Source organism: Colossoma macropomum, unplaced genomic scaffold, assembly GCF_904425465.1.
Source record: "Colossoma macropomum unplaced genomic scaffold, Colossoma_macropomum, whole genome shotgun sequence".
Classification (NCBI taxonomy): domain Eukaryota; kingdom Metazoa; phylum Chordata; class Actinopteri; order Characiformes; family Serrasalmidae; genus Colossoma; species Colossoma macropomum.
Genome location: NW_023494790.1, coordinates 22,319,846 through 22,335,472, shown reverse-complemented (window position 1 = coordinate 22,335,472; position 15,627 = coordinate 22,319,846). Strand labels below are relative to the sequence as shown.

General features: G+C 38.2%; 1 protein-coding gene across 1 annotated transcript in view; it reads right to left on the bottom strand.

The window, feature by feature from the left end:
• The window catches only part of grin2cb (glutamate receptor, ionotropic, N-methyl D-aspartate 2Cb), a 49,120-nt gene extending 37,249 nt beyond the window's left edge, over positions 1 to 11,871 (bottom strand). The window contains exon 1 of the mRNA XM_036572530.1: positions 11,778 to 11,871. The gene's annotated coding sequence lies outside the window, so the exon portion shown is untranslated. The remainder of the gene's footprint in view (positions 1 to 11,777) is intronic.
• Between the last annotated feature and the right edge of the window lie 3,756 nt (positions 11,872 to 15,627).

Below are 15,627 nucleotides of genomic sequence, written 5' to 3'. Positions count from 1 at the left end.
TTTACCTTGAATTCATGTAAGTATTCAGTGGATGGGGAAGTGCAGCTGATGACATTGTGTGGGTGGGCAGTCGCTTTCAGTGATAATCTTGTGATTTAGGGTGCTGTTTGGGTTTTTTATTTGGAACAAAAGGTAAATGTGTCACATTGCCTTCTTTGTTTGAGAAATGAGGTTTGTTCTGTCCCCGAAAATGCTAATGACGATGGTGTCCAGGAATTGGAGGGATTCAAGTACACAGACAGCTGTGTTGTTGTTGGCAATGTTGCAAGGTTGTCAGCATAAGTCATTTGACATTTTCAGATTAACACAGTTTACCTACATTTTACCTGCATTCTATACATTATCTGATAACCATATGTGACAAGTTATTTGTGTGCAGGAGGAAAGAAAGCACATTAGCTTGTGGTGCAGTTGCATGCACTGTCACTTGTGATAGCCAATAGCTCAGGGATAATCTGATGTACAATGATGTTTGTTTGTTATGTGAACACCCCTCCTACTTATAGAATGTTTCAGCCATACCCGTTGCTAACAGGTGTAGGAAATCAAGCACATAGCCACGGAATCTCCATAGATAAACACTGGCAGTAGAATGAGTCGTACCAAAGGGCTCAGTGACTTTAACTGTGGCACTTTGTGAAATTTCTGACCCACTAGATCTGTCCCAGCCAACTGTAAGTGCTATTGTTGTGAAATGGAAGCATCTAAGAGCAACAACAGCTCAGCCACGAAGCATTAGACCATGCAAACTCACAGAGCGAGGCCGTTGAGCGCTGAAGCACGTAGCATATAAAAGTCAGCCATCCTTTGTTGCATCATTCACTACAGAGTTCCAAACTGCCTCTGGATGCAACATCATGACAAGAACTGGGTCTATCAGGTCTTGTATGGTTGTTAGGAGTCCCATTTTCTCTGTATCCTTTGATAATTTTTTGACTACAGTTTTGGAAACTTTTGTTTTTTTTTCAAGTTTCCTTTGACTTTCCTTTTCCTAATGCAAGTGGATTATATTACCTCTGATCTTCAGAAATTAATAATGTTTTTTTACAGTTGTTTTGACAGGAAACTAAATAAATGAAGAGTGCTCTTTGACTTGTGCACAATACTGTACATTTTTGATACATTTAAAAAAAAGACTTTGGCAAGGCTTTGGTAATTTTGCCTTTACTTGTCATTTTCATTCTTTTCATAGATGCTCTGTAAAGAACCCAATCTGGGGCTCAGGGCCTTGTTCAACGTAGCAGCAGTGATATTAAAGCTGCAAACCTATGACCTTTTGTTTATAGATGTGCTTCTTCAGAACCATGTTGGCCCGACATTTCAGAGTGCGTCTTTCAGAGCTCCGGAGGAATCTCAAAAAACCAGGTGGCAAAAAGGTTTTTCATGTTTAAATGGCCATGGAATATCAACTCCATCGAGTCTCCTTTCAAGGGATTTTTAAGCGTGTGCCACTCATTCCACTGTACAATTCATCCTAATTATTTCCGACAATTTGTGAGATTATGCTATAGAGATTTGGAATGCCATTAGCAGAAGAATCAGTGGATAATGTTCATTTTATCAACTGGAGAATGGTCAGGTTAAAGAAGAACAGTGTAGGACTGGCACCTTCTCAAAGTTTTGAGCAGTGTGCATCACAGTAGTCCATTGTTTTCGAGGGTGAGGGCAAACAGCCTCGCAGCCTAATGAGATGCGCCTGATTTAGAATCTTAAAGGTTACTCCCATCCATCCATGCCAGTGTTTTACAAGTGCAACCACACAACCTATTAAGCTATCAGAGCAGCTACAACATGCATTTAAATTATTCTGGATGATATATAGCAATGCCTGTTAACAGTTTTGTGATATTTTGCTCAATAATGAAAGAAACGACTACAAGAACCATTGTAATTGGGATGTCTTCAGTATGAACACATCATCATTTAGTGTGAAATCACAAGAAGTTCCCAGCTTAGATGAAGCAGATGGTCGAGCAGGCAGAATGATGTATGCTGTACTCAAAAGAGCAACAAAACAAAACCATGCTTGCCAGGAAGAACCTCAGGCTCATACAGCTTCAGAAGCCCATCTCTAATTCATCTAAGGATCAAAAGGTCTCTGTAATTTCTATATGTGAACTAAACTAAAGTTTCAGGCCATGCTGAACAAATATGCATTATCTCTCTATCTACTATTTAATTTACAGTTTATGGGATAAAGATATCAGTTACATTGCAATTTTTTCTATGTCCTTGCTCTTTTTATGATCTGCAATCTTAGTAAAATGTTCCAGTGCCTAAAAATATTCAATGACTTGTAACAACAGAACCATTTTTTAAAAAGTTTCTTTAAAAAATATATACGCTCAATGAGATGAAACAAGTATTCAAACATTTTTGCTTTTGTTATTCAATATACTTCTAGTGTAATACTTGCAAAAGACACAATATATTTTGACTTTGTATTTATATATAAATATGTTGTCATAATGTGTCAGTTGATGGCAATTGCAGCTTCGGGACATCTACAGTAAGAAGTAATGCGCTTTTTGCAGCATGGTAGTTCAATTTTGGCCCTTTCTTCTTGGTAAACCATCTTCTGTTCCTCAAGGTTATGAGGATTTTTCTCTTGGACTCACAATAACAAAATTCACCATAAGTTTTAAATGGAAGTCACGTCAGGAGGTTGGCTAGGCCATGCAATCATTTTCCCCTTTTTTAGAAACCAGTCTTGAGTTGTTTTGGCTGTGTCTGGGCTCGTTGTCTTGTTGAAATGTCTATCTTCTCAGATTTCTTGGCCAAAGAGATTAAATTCTCCTCTAATATGTCCCTGTACATCGATCTATTCTACGATGTGTTTGCAGAGAAGCTGCCCCATATCATGATGCTCCCACCTCCGTACTTCACTGTCGGTATGACGTTCTTGGAATCATATGCGCAGCCCTTTTTCTCCAAACGTTACAAGCTGAATTATTTACAGAGAGCTTTTGTTTTGTCTGACCAGAGTACAAAACAGTTCTGATTTGTCTACTTGTTTTTTTTAGCAGAGGGGTTTTGCAGTAATGGAGATGATTATGGTACAGTTCTCTGTCTAACTGTTGTCTCTGCTGCTTTCAGGCCATCCTTAAACTCTTTTCAAGTGACATTTATGTGTAGTATGTATATATGCAAACATATGTTTGCATAATATGTAAAATGTATGGAATCTTTTTCACCTATACATATATGTATATTTAAATCTAGTGTCAGAATACTTTTCCCTATGAATTTCAGTTTTAAAGTCTTTTTTGTTTATGCTTATGAATACAAACTTTTTGTTCATATTTATAAAGTACAAATTTACTGTATACATAAAAGGTTCTCCATAGAACCCTCAGGTTCTGTAAAGAACAATGTGTTCTTAAATTTGCTACAAATTATTTTCCCTTCTTATGCTGATATAATCAAAAGTTTAATGTAGACATGTAGACTACGTCATAAAATGACTATTTTAATAATAATAATAATAATAATAATAACAATAAATTAATATATACAATGGCAAAAGTATTTGGACGTTTGTGGCATACTTAAAAACGTATTAAAGGGGAACTCCAAGGAAACCAATTTTGCAAAATTACGCAAGCATTCAATGGTTTAGATGTCAACAAAATCATTCAGAGTTGTTTAGTTATTACACAAAATGGTTATGAATGCGTTGATTCATACCTGAGAAACTGTTCTGTGATAGTTTTGTTATAAAGTTTTGGCGTAAAACGTATTTTAGTTTACACTATTACTCCAGGATCGCTTCCGTGTTTCCTCTCAAAACCGCATTCTCAACTGAGATCAATGCGCACGAGCTAACGTGCTTTTATATTAGCTTGCAGCTACAGCCGCCCAACACGGCGAACACCAGCAGCTTTTGTTTACAGTTTATTTTTACAGTTTTCTTACCTATTTTGGAAGATGGTAGAGTATGCTGAGGACTTTGAGGAGGTGTGTTTCCAAAATGTCATAAAGCCAAAACAATTTGAACCAGAACATACAAATGAGTTGCAGCGGTTGAAGAAGAGGGAGTCAAAAGAGAGAGAGAGACTGAAACCGCCGGCACCGAAGCAGAACAACCCTAAGCGAATGGAAATTGGTGGTGTCAACTACAAACTTGCTACTCTGCTGACCAGTGTATGAGGTAGGATAGCGAGGTAGATAGTTATTTTATTGTGTGACCTACTTTAGACAGTCTGTAAGCTAATGGCTAACAGTGATGTGTGCAGGGTGGCTAACGACGATGAATTTATTTCACTCACAAATGTTTCTTACTTAGATTCCAGTTTATTGTGGTGGAAAAAAACAACAGAGGGAACAGCCGGCATCTAAAGAAATCCTCTTTGCCGTTTTTTTTCCCCTGGTCTTGGTAAAGTGGTTGCTACAAACCCCAAATTTGTAGAGTTGTTCGACTTCGGTATTTGTGTGTGGCTTCATAACAATTAGCCCCAACTTCAGGACTTCAGAACTTCTGGTATTTATAATGGTAACCGAAGAAAAACGCACCGTACTGTATTTTCTCCATTGTTGCATCCTGATACAGCGCAGTTCACCACCATTCTAAACAATTAACCAGCAAGGTGCAACTGGATCTATATCGCAGCTCCTGGGCTGAATAACGCTACTCACATAGGCTTTGAGTTTTGCTTGAGTTTCGCCTACCCAAACAACAAAAAACGCGTGCAGGGCGTTGTAAGGCAAAAAAAACAGTGCCCAAATAAAACATTTTTTTCAAATTTAGCACTTTAAAACACATAAAAACATATAAGACATATGTAAGTTCACTGGTCGTTTTGGATATCAGATAAAATGGTGATACTAACCACGTCTGGTTTCTAGTACTACAATGGTGAACAATTTTGGCTCTAAATTTCTCAAGGCCGCATTTCACACCGAACCACTCTGAATGATTTTGTGATACATCTAAACCATTGAATGATTCAGTAATTTAGCAAAATCAGTGGAGTTCCCCTTTTAAGTTTTTGTGTTAGGAAACAAAATGTAAAAAATTGTCACTTAATTTAAACAGACCATTTTTAAAAGACTGCCATTATCTTTTTGGCAAATTATTATTTCAAAATCTTTCATTATTGCTTGAGCGGTTTTGCAGGTTTGCATTTAAATAACTTTATACATTAAATCTTGAGGGAGCAACTGTAACATAATAAGAATGTCACAAGGCCCATATAAAAAGACTGAAAAGAACCATTTAAGTTTTGAAATAGTTCTTTTTATGTTTTTGTAGTTCTTTATAGAACCAGCGCTTTTACTGAAGATGCCCTGAAGCCCCCCCCCCCTTTTTGAGTGTATTCTTCTGCATATGGTCACAGAAAACAAACAAACAAAAAAAAAACTATTTTTGAGAAAAATATCAATTTTCTTGTACATCATTTGAGCACAGCAGCTGTCGTTTTCTCTGTGTGAAAATTTTATGATGAATGGACCAACAGAAATGCTAATGAATTACTTGGCATGAGATCTCTTCACATTAACTTACAGTAGAATTTAAAAATGTTTTTACTGTCTCCTGTATAAAAGACACATTATGGAAATGCATGTTCTCTCTCTCTCTCTCTCTCTCTCTCTCTCTCTCTCTCTCTCTCTCTCTCTCTCTCTCTCCAGACTCCCGAAGAGGAGTAAATAGGTCAAACCACATCATATACTGTAGCTAAATCTCTTACTATCCTTTACAAATCCTGCAAAAAAAAATGTTGTGATTCTGATTGTCTGAACATTAGTGTGTATAACACAAACAGACCCTCATCTTCAAAAATACCAAAAAAAAAACCCAGAAAAACTACAGATTCCCAACAGAGTGCACATTTCATTTAGTGTAAAAGGCTGGATCTTCTGAGAGTTGTGGGGTGAGAAACAGAAAAACTCCCTCTAGTGGGAGATGGGGTGTAGACGTGGCGGAGCGTGACCTGCCACTCAGTGTGCAGTGGACCATGTGTGCGTTTCTTCATGTGTGTGTGTGTCTGCCTACAGTAAAACACTCCATATTTGGTCAGTCAGACACCTGCAGCCCCGCTTTGATGGCAGAGCCAATTACACACACACCAACACACACAAACACACACGCATGAATATACGCTAGCTAAGCTGTGATGAGGCTAATATATTCACACAGTCGTTTTCAGCACATTGGATGTGTTGTTGATGTGGAGATCTTCTCATGTCTGTCATCTAATCTCCTCTGATCGCCTTTCAGCTGAACACTTTCATGTGTGTTTGATCATAGGTGCTCTGGACAATGGACATCACACACCTAGTGCATTTGTTCTGTCAATGAGACAGGACACGCGTAAGACATGAAACCAAAGTAATCAGTTTTTTAGCTTTAATCCACAAAGTGCAGCCCCTCAATCGAGTGCCCATTTACTTCCGTGTTAAAGGGCCCATACCCTTTATTTTTCCTGTAATCTTTACTGAGGCCCACTAATGAAGTTTGTATGAGTTTGTCTACCAAAACCAGTTGTTCTTCATTTTTACATGACCATTTTCCAATCTATTCCAGTATGATCTTGGAGTTAAACTCATGACTTCTTCACACACTTCACAGCGCTAAACTGTTGTTTGCTGAGTTGGTAGATATATGTAAATGCACAAAAGGTGGTTTTGTGACATCGCAGAGACAAATAATTCAAAATTAGTTGTTTTTGTAGCTAAGTTTCCATATGTAGGCTATATGGACTGGGGAGTGAAAAAGGTTTGCATACTACTCATCAAACGCAAATTTGTTAAATATTTGTTCAGATTTGTTGAAATATTGTATCTGTTGTAAGAATATCTTGTATCTCTGAAATGGTCATTTTATAGGAGAAGGGAAAAAAAATTGGCTTACCATTAATGTGGTTAATGTAAAAGATTTCATTTCAATTAATTTTGGACAATTTCTGTTGGTTCATTTGTCATGAAATGTTCATACAAAGTAAAAAGCAGCGAGCATTTTCAGATGATGTGAAAGAAGCTTAAAATCAAGCGAGCATTTTCAGATGATATGAAAGAAGGTAAAAATCAAGTTTACATTGTTTGATATGATGGCAGTGATATGTTTCATACTTAAAATCATGAACAACTTCTATTGTTGTTACTATGGTATGTAAAAGGGCCCTGAAACATGACCAAAATATAGCATTGCTGCTAAGAGACTGTAGAACATGTGTGAAAGCTTACAGTACATGCAGGCTTAAAAGCACTATTGCTGCCTGAGGCAGAGTTTTCACACGGAGTGTGTCACTAAACACGCAATCACTGAAAGCCTACTGCACATACATTCAGTCTTTCAGCGCCTCAACACTGTTGTGCTATACTGAGTATGAATATTTTTTCACTTTTTTACACTATGATTGCCCTCCTCTTTCATTGTGGCTACCAGTTAGCAGAAGTGAACAGGAAGCAATGGGAAAAAGATGGACACAACCAGAGAGTCCTTTTATAGATGTACAGTGTAACTCAGCAACATGACCCATCACACGCCGTAATCCCTATATAAATAATCAGTGGTAATGACATGCTCATGGTACCGCACCAGCTGTGGGTGCCAGCTGCCTACAATGGCATCTGATTCAATAAAGTGGAGGAAGTTGCTTCAAGCACCTTTGCATTTGTTTTATTTTGTATCGGGACTGCATTCTCTATTTGAGACCTGTATAAATAATTAGACCTTCCATTCTCAAGCTAAAAAAAAAAAAACATGACTTCAGATAACCTGATATTTAGGCGGGAGTAACATCAGAAGCTACAGCAGGATGGTTCTGTTTGCTATGTCCCAAGGGAGTCGTCTCCTACTGCAACCCTTACAAAGAAGATCTATAGTAATATTATAAGAAACTGTGTTTCTATAGTACTGTATAATACTTCTATGTTAATCTATAATATGTTTGCCTTTGTAGTAACCTATAATATTATGTAGTTTTCTACAGTATAATACAGTTATTGTTCAAATTTGCAATAAGATTCGCATAGGAACACTGTAAACTTAAATTAGTTGAATTAAAGAAATCATGCAGACTTATTGCCACTTATTACAAATGAAGTTACTTAACAGGTTCAAGCTTGAATTACTTTATATTTTAGTCATAGGTGCTTATTTTCCAGTTATCCACACTTACACAGCGATCAAGGTTCAAACTCAATTTTAAATAATTACAATTACGCTGGCAGTGCTCTACTTTCTTGAGTTGTGTTTTGTGTTACTTACTACAGTAAGTAACAAATGGTTGCATATCCAATGTCTACATATCCTCTTGCAGTAATGAAGAAATGGATAGGACATGGGTCACCTGTTTCTGAAAACTCTACTGGCTTCATGCATTTTTGCTATTCTATTCAGAAACTACTTGTGGCTGGTATTTACCAAATTAAAGTTTCTCTGGCTACAGGCTGAACTGGTACACCTGACTACAAAACACCACCATGGTGAGAATAACAAAACCATGCAAATGCATTCATATTGTAGCATGACAATGTGATGTGCTATAACAAGAATAACATGACTAATGACCAGAAACCACCAAAACTGCCAGCAATGCTGGGAAGCTTTTTAGGCAAAAGACTTTTAAGTCTGTAGGAATTAACCAAAGTAATAGATATGAACTAGATTTGCGTTGGTAAATTTAACATATGAGTAAAGTAAACCAACAAAATTAAGTTAGCGCAGTGGTTATGTTCTGTAGAAATTTATGGAGTATTACTATAGTTCTTTTTCCTAAGGGAACTTTTCTGAAGTTGTTGTTTCTTTTCTGTGTACCCTTTACACTGGTGACATTTTTAGAAATTTCCTCACATCAAAGCCTCACCAACTTTTTGTCACTTTTGTGTAATTAATAGCTCTTCTGTTGACTGTAACAAGTCTGCAGAGTTGGAAAGCCTAAATTACAAGCTGTTGCACCTCTGAACCAAGATTCCTTTAGGAGCAGTAGATTATATAGAGACTTTCGTAATGGAGTCTGGAGTGGACAGTGACATCTGTAACTTTTAAAACTTGACCAGAGCAGTAAAAAGTAAATGGTGGTCTCTCTCAAGCTGGCCAGATGGAATGAGACAAGTGGAGCTGAGGGAGATGATGTGTTACATTAGCACCAAATTAACATCTCACTGGGTCTGTCAGCACACGTGTTTCTAGAGTGTTGGGCAATGATAGATTTAGCCTCTCTTTGCATTTAGCATCACAGTTCTGTTTGATGCATCTGCTTCCAATATGGATAATGCTTAGTGGAAGTGAATTACAGTTGGGGTTTTAGTGCTGTTCTTTAATGATTTCCCCCGAGTGCATGCCTCATAGGCAAAAAATAACAAAATACTGTATTTACCAGGCTGATTGTGACATGAGCTAAGCTTGTCCCCAGTGAAATGGAATGCAGTTTTGCATGATTGATTGGTGTGCTTGGCATGGCATATAAGCTGTCTTGGATGCTATTCGACTGCAATCATATTGAAAGAGAGAGGGATCGAGATAAGACCCCTTTTAAGCCACGGTCACAGAGGTCATGACAGAATACCACTGTGCAGATGTCACTGGTTGCTTTAGCCATAGAGTGAGCAGCAGTATACTTACTGACATTATGCCCAACAAGCTGGACAAGCCCCACACACTCTCCATACTTGTTTCTATGAAGTGTGTTATAGCTCTTTATAATAGCTTATGAAATATATACAGCACTGTGCAAAAGTCAGAGACCACCCTTCATTTATTTAACTTCTGGTTGAAACAGCTATTAAGTACAAGTTAATCATTTTATATATATATATATATATATATATATATATATATATATATATATATATATATATATATATATATATATATATATATAAGCAATCACTGAGAAAAGTAAAAACCAAACACAGAAGCTGCTGGTGTTCTGAGAACAGTGGACTGACCACCCCAGAGCCCCGACCTCAACATCATTGAACGTGTTCGGGAATTGTGAGAAATGTGATAAGTAGAAAATGCAACCGACTTCTAAGACATAACTTTAAAGGAAGAATGTACCTGCAGATTTGTTTGAAAAACAAAGGGTGGACACACTAAATACTGACAAAAATAGATATTATATTTAGTTGTTGAGGTGGTGTAATTTCCTGTTAACTATATGTTTAAGAGGGTGGCCTCTGACTTTTGCACAGTACTGTAGAAAGAAAGCATACTGCACTTTTATTGATTTTTACATGTTCCTATACTGCAGACATGCAAATGGTAGTAAAGAATCAATGCCACTGTCATTTTCTGACCACTTGCCTCATTCCAAAACAGATCACACTGCTTCTCCCCCCTTTAATATTCCACGCAAAAGCCGCTCCTCTTCTAGCTGTATACATTTTTAACAATGATCCAAGGTGAGTTCGCTCACTCTCAGTGTCAACCTCATATTGCAACCTAATGACTCTTTTTCCATTTAAACAAGCTGTGTGGGGAAACTCTGATTCCTTTCGTGTGCACAGTTTCCTTAGAAATAACCATGCTACATTTGACTTGTGTATTATTGATCACAGTAAGAGCCAGTTCACCTGCACAACTGCAAAATGAGTGCATGGAGGCAGTTTGGCAAGTCTGCTTCAACAAGCCACAATCGGGCAAGGAGATAATTACATTCTTATTCCTATTACTAATTGAAATAAACAAGACTGGCTTCACCTTTAGTATTAGAGTTGTCATCATAATTTATTAGCTGTATAGCAGTGTGGACATAACCGGAAGCTAACTATGATGCATTAGACACACTCCAAACAGTTGTGAGTGGACATTAACCAATGATAATATTTTGCTGGGGGGGGGGCAGCAAAATAAAGGTCTCCTTACATTCACTATATGAATACTAGAGGACATGTATACACACACATACACACATGTACCTGTCCACTTGCTTACAGATGTACATGCACACACTTTGCATGTACATCACATATTCACCTGTAAACATATGTACATGTACGTTTGATATGGCCTCAGATTTTCCTTAAGAAGTCAATACATCTTGAGGAATCACTTAGAACAGACTTCTCTTTTCTATGACCTTGGTTGATGTAATAGGCAAGGCTGTGTGCTCGTAATGAACACGAAGTAAATTTTTTCATATCTGTTATGTTCCTTGTGTGGGCTTACACTGTATCTGTTCTCAATTGATTTATTGTGCTAATAATTCTGTTCATGCCTACTCTTCTAAATGAGCCCAATGTACTGTAGTTTTGATGTCTCTGCTTTTGCTATAATAAACTCACTCTGCTCCTCCCCCTACATAATTGCATTTTCTAACACAAGACTTTCTCTGACTGTAACTAATCCTTAGAGAAGATACGCTCTAGATACATAAGACGGTCTCTGCTTAAATATTGACAGACGTCTGTTGCTCAGAGTAACTTTGCTATCTATATAGCCCTGTAAAGCAATAACGTTGGCATTAACATTCATGCACTGATCAATTCCAAATAGCACTTCTCGAGTTTATAAATGAATATTGTTGCTGATTACTCTTCACAGGTAAGTGTCACTCTGTAGTGACTGCTGTCTGATTTGCTTTTCCTCTCTTTCAAGGAATTGTATTAGTGACTGAACCACAACTGACAGCAGCACACCTGTTAACCACACTAGGTTCAGCCCTGCAGGCGTCTCCTTTGAAACCCAAAATCGTAATCCCTCACTGTGTTCACAGCAGGTACAACAGAGACAAACAAAATGGATTAGATCACCCGGGTCCAACCAATGCATGCCTAAAGATCTCAGTGTCATGTCTCTATGAGCCAGACAGATATTCAGAGAGTTCTCTTACCTGCCCTGGTTGGATGCATCCGAGCCTGACCTCGAGCAGTTCATTCTTTCACTGCGCGTCTCTGCTGTCCCCTTCTCCGTCTCCCCTCCTTCGTGTTCTCTCTCTCCTCCTTTTGGCCTCTCTCTCTTACTCCCTCTCCCTTACTCACTTTCACACTCTTCTTTTCTATGCACTTGTGTGAGTATAGGTAGTGGGAAAGCAATGATGATCCCAGTGGCGTGCCTATATCCTTGGCGTGGAGGGTCAAGTTGTGTCTGGTGATGATAGGCAGATGAGGAAAAGGATGGGAGGAGGTGAGAGAAAGGTCCCAAAACAAGGAGCGACGCTGTTGGCAGCTTTACTGCCTCGTGATGCCAGTGCAAGGCATCTGGAGGATTGCAGTTGCGAGTTCTGACTGGGAAAAGGTGTGAGTGCAGGTGGGGAACCAAACAGAGCCGAGTATGGAAATTCCCTGCCAGAAGTGTGTATGCGTGATAGAGAGAAAAGAGAGAGAGTGGATTTGTGAATGTGTGTCAGACTCTATTTTTGCAGCTTACTTGAGCCGTACTGCCACAATTTAGTGTCTGAATCTATGTGTATATGCAAGAACATGAATGGTGTGCCAGAAAGTCCCAAATCTAAATCCCAAAGCTCACATGCTACACCTTCATCCTCAATCAGCTTCCTAATCCATAGCCACTATCTGCTTCACTGCAAGCAACCTACTTATTCAGCCTTGAGGAAGAATAATGATAAAATGACAAGGAGGTCCAGGAAAAAATGATTAAAATGATTAAAACTGATGGTGAGAATCAGAGAAGATCCAGAATCTAACCTCTTCTGCTCCGGCTTCTGCTGTCTTTTCTGATGCTTGTGAAAAAAAAGTCCATACAGAAAAAGTTCACCTGTTGCTGTTGTTTGTGATTTGGTCCAAAAAATCCAGAAAGTTTGTTATAGAAGTCCTGTATCTTGTCACAAAGTCATTTTGATGCTACTTCCCCAAAGCTTTCCAGTGTTCCACTTTCAGAAGCAATTGTGAAAGCAGTGATGGCAATCCATACATGAAGCGGCAGGTTGTGGACTTTTCTGTATGTGTCCAGCTTCTGTAGTGGTTGTGCTTCAGTGGCCTGTCAGGCATGTAGAGGTGCACTCATGCATGCTGCTCTCCATGCTAAGGCACCACAAAGCCTTCTGAGCCCTAATCATGATGCTGTACGGATTTATCCTCCCTCACATATCTCCCTCCCTCCTCACCATCACTCTCCCCCTCTCCCTCCCTCTCTCTCTCTCTCTCTTACTACGCTGTATGTCTGAGCCCCTCCCCAGCAACCATTCTTTACTGCTCTCATTACTACAGCTTTCTGTTTTCAGACCTTTACGGCTTTTTTATATTCATTCTTGTATTTTTTCTTATAGCTCTGTTTCTCACACTCTCTTGCAATCAATTTTTTTTTCTTTCCTCTTTTTTTATTATTATTTTTCCCATTCCTATTTTAAGCCTCTGTCCTTTCTTGTGAAGAGCTGGTATGAAGGACAGGTCTTTCTCTAGGTCTTCTGTTCTTTTGTTTGAGTCATTTTCTCTCATTAATCCCTTCTGTACTTCTCCTTCTTTCCCAACTATCCTTCATCATTTCTTACTGAGTTTATCTGTTCTTCAGGTCCTGGGTTCCTTGTGCTGGTGACATGCAGTTCAGCTTTCTTTAGGAACTTTCAATGAAAACTATTTCTAGGTTTCCTGGCATTCTCTGAACTTTGCTTAAAGGGTCTATAACATGGAAAAACATGCTCTTTTGGAAAAAAAAAAAGATATACAGTATTATGCAAATTTAGTTAATTTCAAAACGTATCCTTCATTACCCGGTCCATACTGCCCTTATATCAAATTTAAGCCTCAAAGACAGCCCATTTCAAACCAATGCATTTACATATGTTTATTTAGCCTACGGCAGCTTACCACCACTTGTTCATGTTGAGGTTACAAAGAGTGTTTCAGCCCGGACTGCTTTTTGCATGAGGAACGATATAGGGCAGCCAATTGAAAGAAAGGTAATTTACATATATCAGTTTTGAAGGCACAGCAACAACAACACTCTAAGGAATAAAGGTAGGTTGTAAAGAAATGAAGAGAGGAAAAATGGGCATGTAAAAATATACAGACTACGTTGGCTGAGAAGACTAAATGAAATGCAAACCACAAACAAGCTGCAAAAAAAAAAACACTCATCAAGTGACTACTCCAGTGCTACATTTTACGAATACAGTGCAAATACAGAAAACACATGCAACTACAAATATGCTGCAAAGTCAGGAACAACACAATGTAAATGTGTTCAAAAGGGGATGGAGTCATTCAAACTTCTAAATTATAAACTTTTATAACTACTGAAGCAGAGCTATGATATGTTAGATAGCTAACAAGCCAGCCAAGTCAACCTTGAACGTACTGGAATTTGGATGTCTGTGGACTTCAGTCAGTGATTTTCCTTCACAGATATTCCATCTGCTTTGAGAGTCTTCCAGAAACATTTCCATTGTGTTGTGATGGGCTTTGCACTGTTTCCAAAGTTGCATCGGTTTTCTGTATTTGCAGTGCATTTTTTAAATGTAACTCAGGTGTAGCTATTTTGATGAAAGTGTTGCATTTTTAACTGTACTATGAAAAGGTCACCATTTGGTGCTAGACACTACACACAAACCACATAAGTAATACAAATATAAATACAAGAAAAATATATGATGTATGCAATTTCAGTCAACCCATTAATTAAATTTGATCCTGCCAATTAAGTTCTACCATTGTATTTGTCTACCATGTAGGCATTCATATTTGGTGGAAGTTTGAATACATAAGCCTTAGTCAGGGTAGTGTAGAATTAGGTTTAAAATTCATATGTCATGAAATCACACAGCACTGGTGGGTCTTTAAGTACAACACTAGTAAGTGTTATAATGCTTGTCTAGCCTGTCTCATTGCTGACATGTTTTAAAATAAATGTGCTTAATGCTATGACGTCTTTTACTCCTGTACATCCCGTTGGGGGAAGAAAGCCAGTGAGACGCTGTCACCACTCTTCACATCGTTCATGCTTCACAAATGTGTTTCTCTTTTTGTTTATCCTCATTCTGTTGCCTCCATTTTTCTACTGTGCATTCGGGCAGACTTTAAAGAGCTCCCGTCTCCTTTCATTCTGCGTCGGCTCAAAGGAAAGTCTGTAAATTGTCTAAAGTGCTTTGTGCACATGGTAGCTTTTAAGCAAAGCTAAAAATACACTGGAGCTATTTTCGAATAGGCCAGGTGATGATATGCTGACAGGTGCAGCAGCTAATGTCTCATTGCTTTAAACATGCTCTGGTACAACATGACATTAACCTTGCATGAAGCTGACACAATCACAGACGTGCTGCATATAAACAAGTATATTTCTACTTCTTATGGGTTTAAGGCAATAATTGTTGTATTTAAGTTATATGACATGATTTGCCCTTTTTACTTATTATTTACAAGTCATATTTACCTTGTATTAAACTTTTGCTTTTTTCAAGGTTGTTGCATGGCTGTGCTTTGAGCCCTCTTTATGGTTTGACATCTTTCATCTGATGACGAGCAGTTGTATTTCACATTTATATCCCAGATGGCATATATGCCAAGTGAATGTTTTATGGACACACTTACATATGATCTGCAACACTTAGACAAGTGTTATAAAGTCTTCATGTAGAGCAGGATTCATCAGTTCCAGTGGGCAGTCTGGTGATTTGCCTGACTGGACACATTTCATTCAACTCAGTTAGTTGTTAGGTTTAATATGTGTGCTTGAGCAGGACAATAACAAAATTGTGCTGGATTCTGGCCTCCCAGACTCGAATTTAC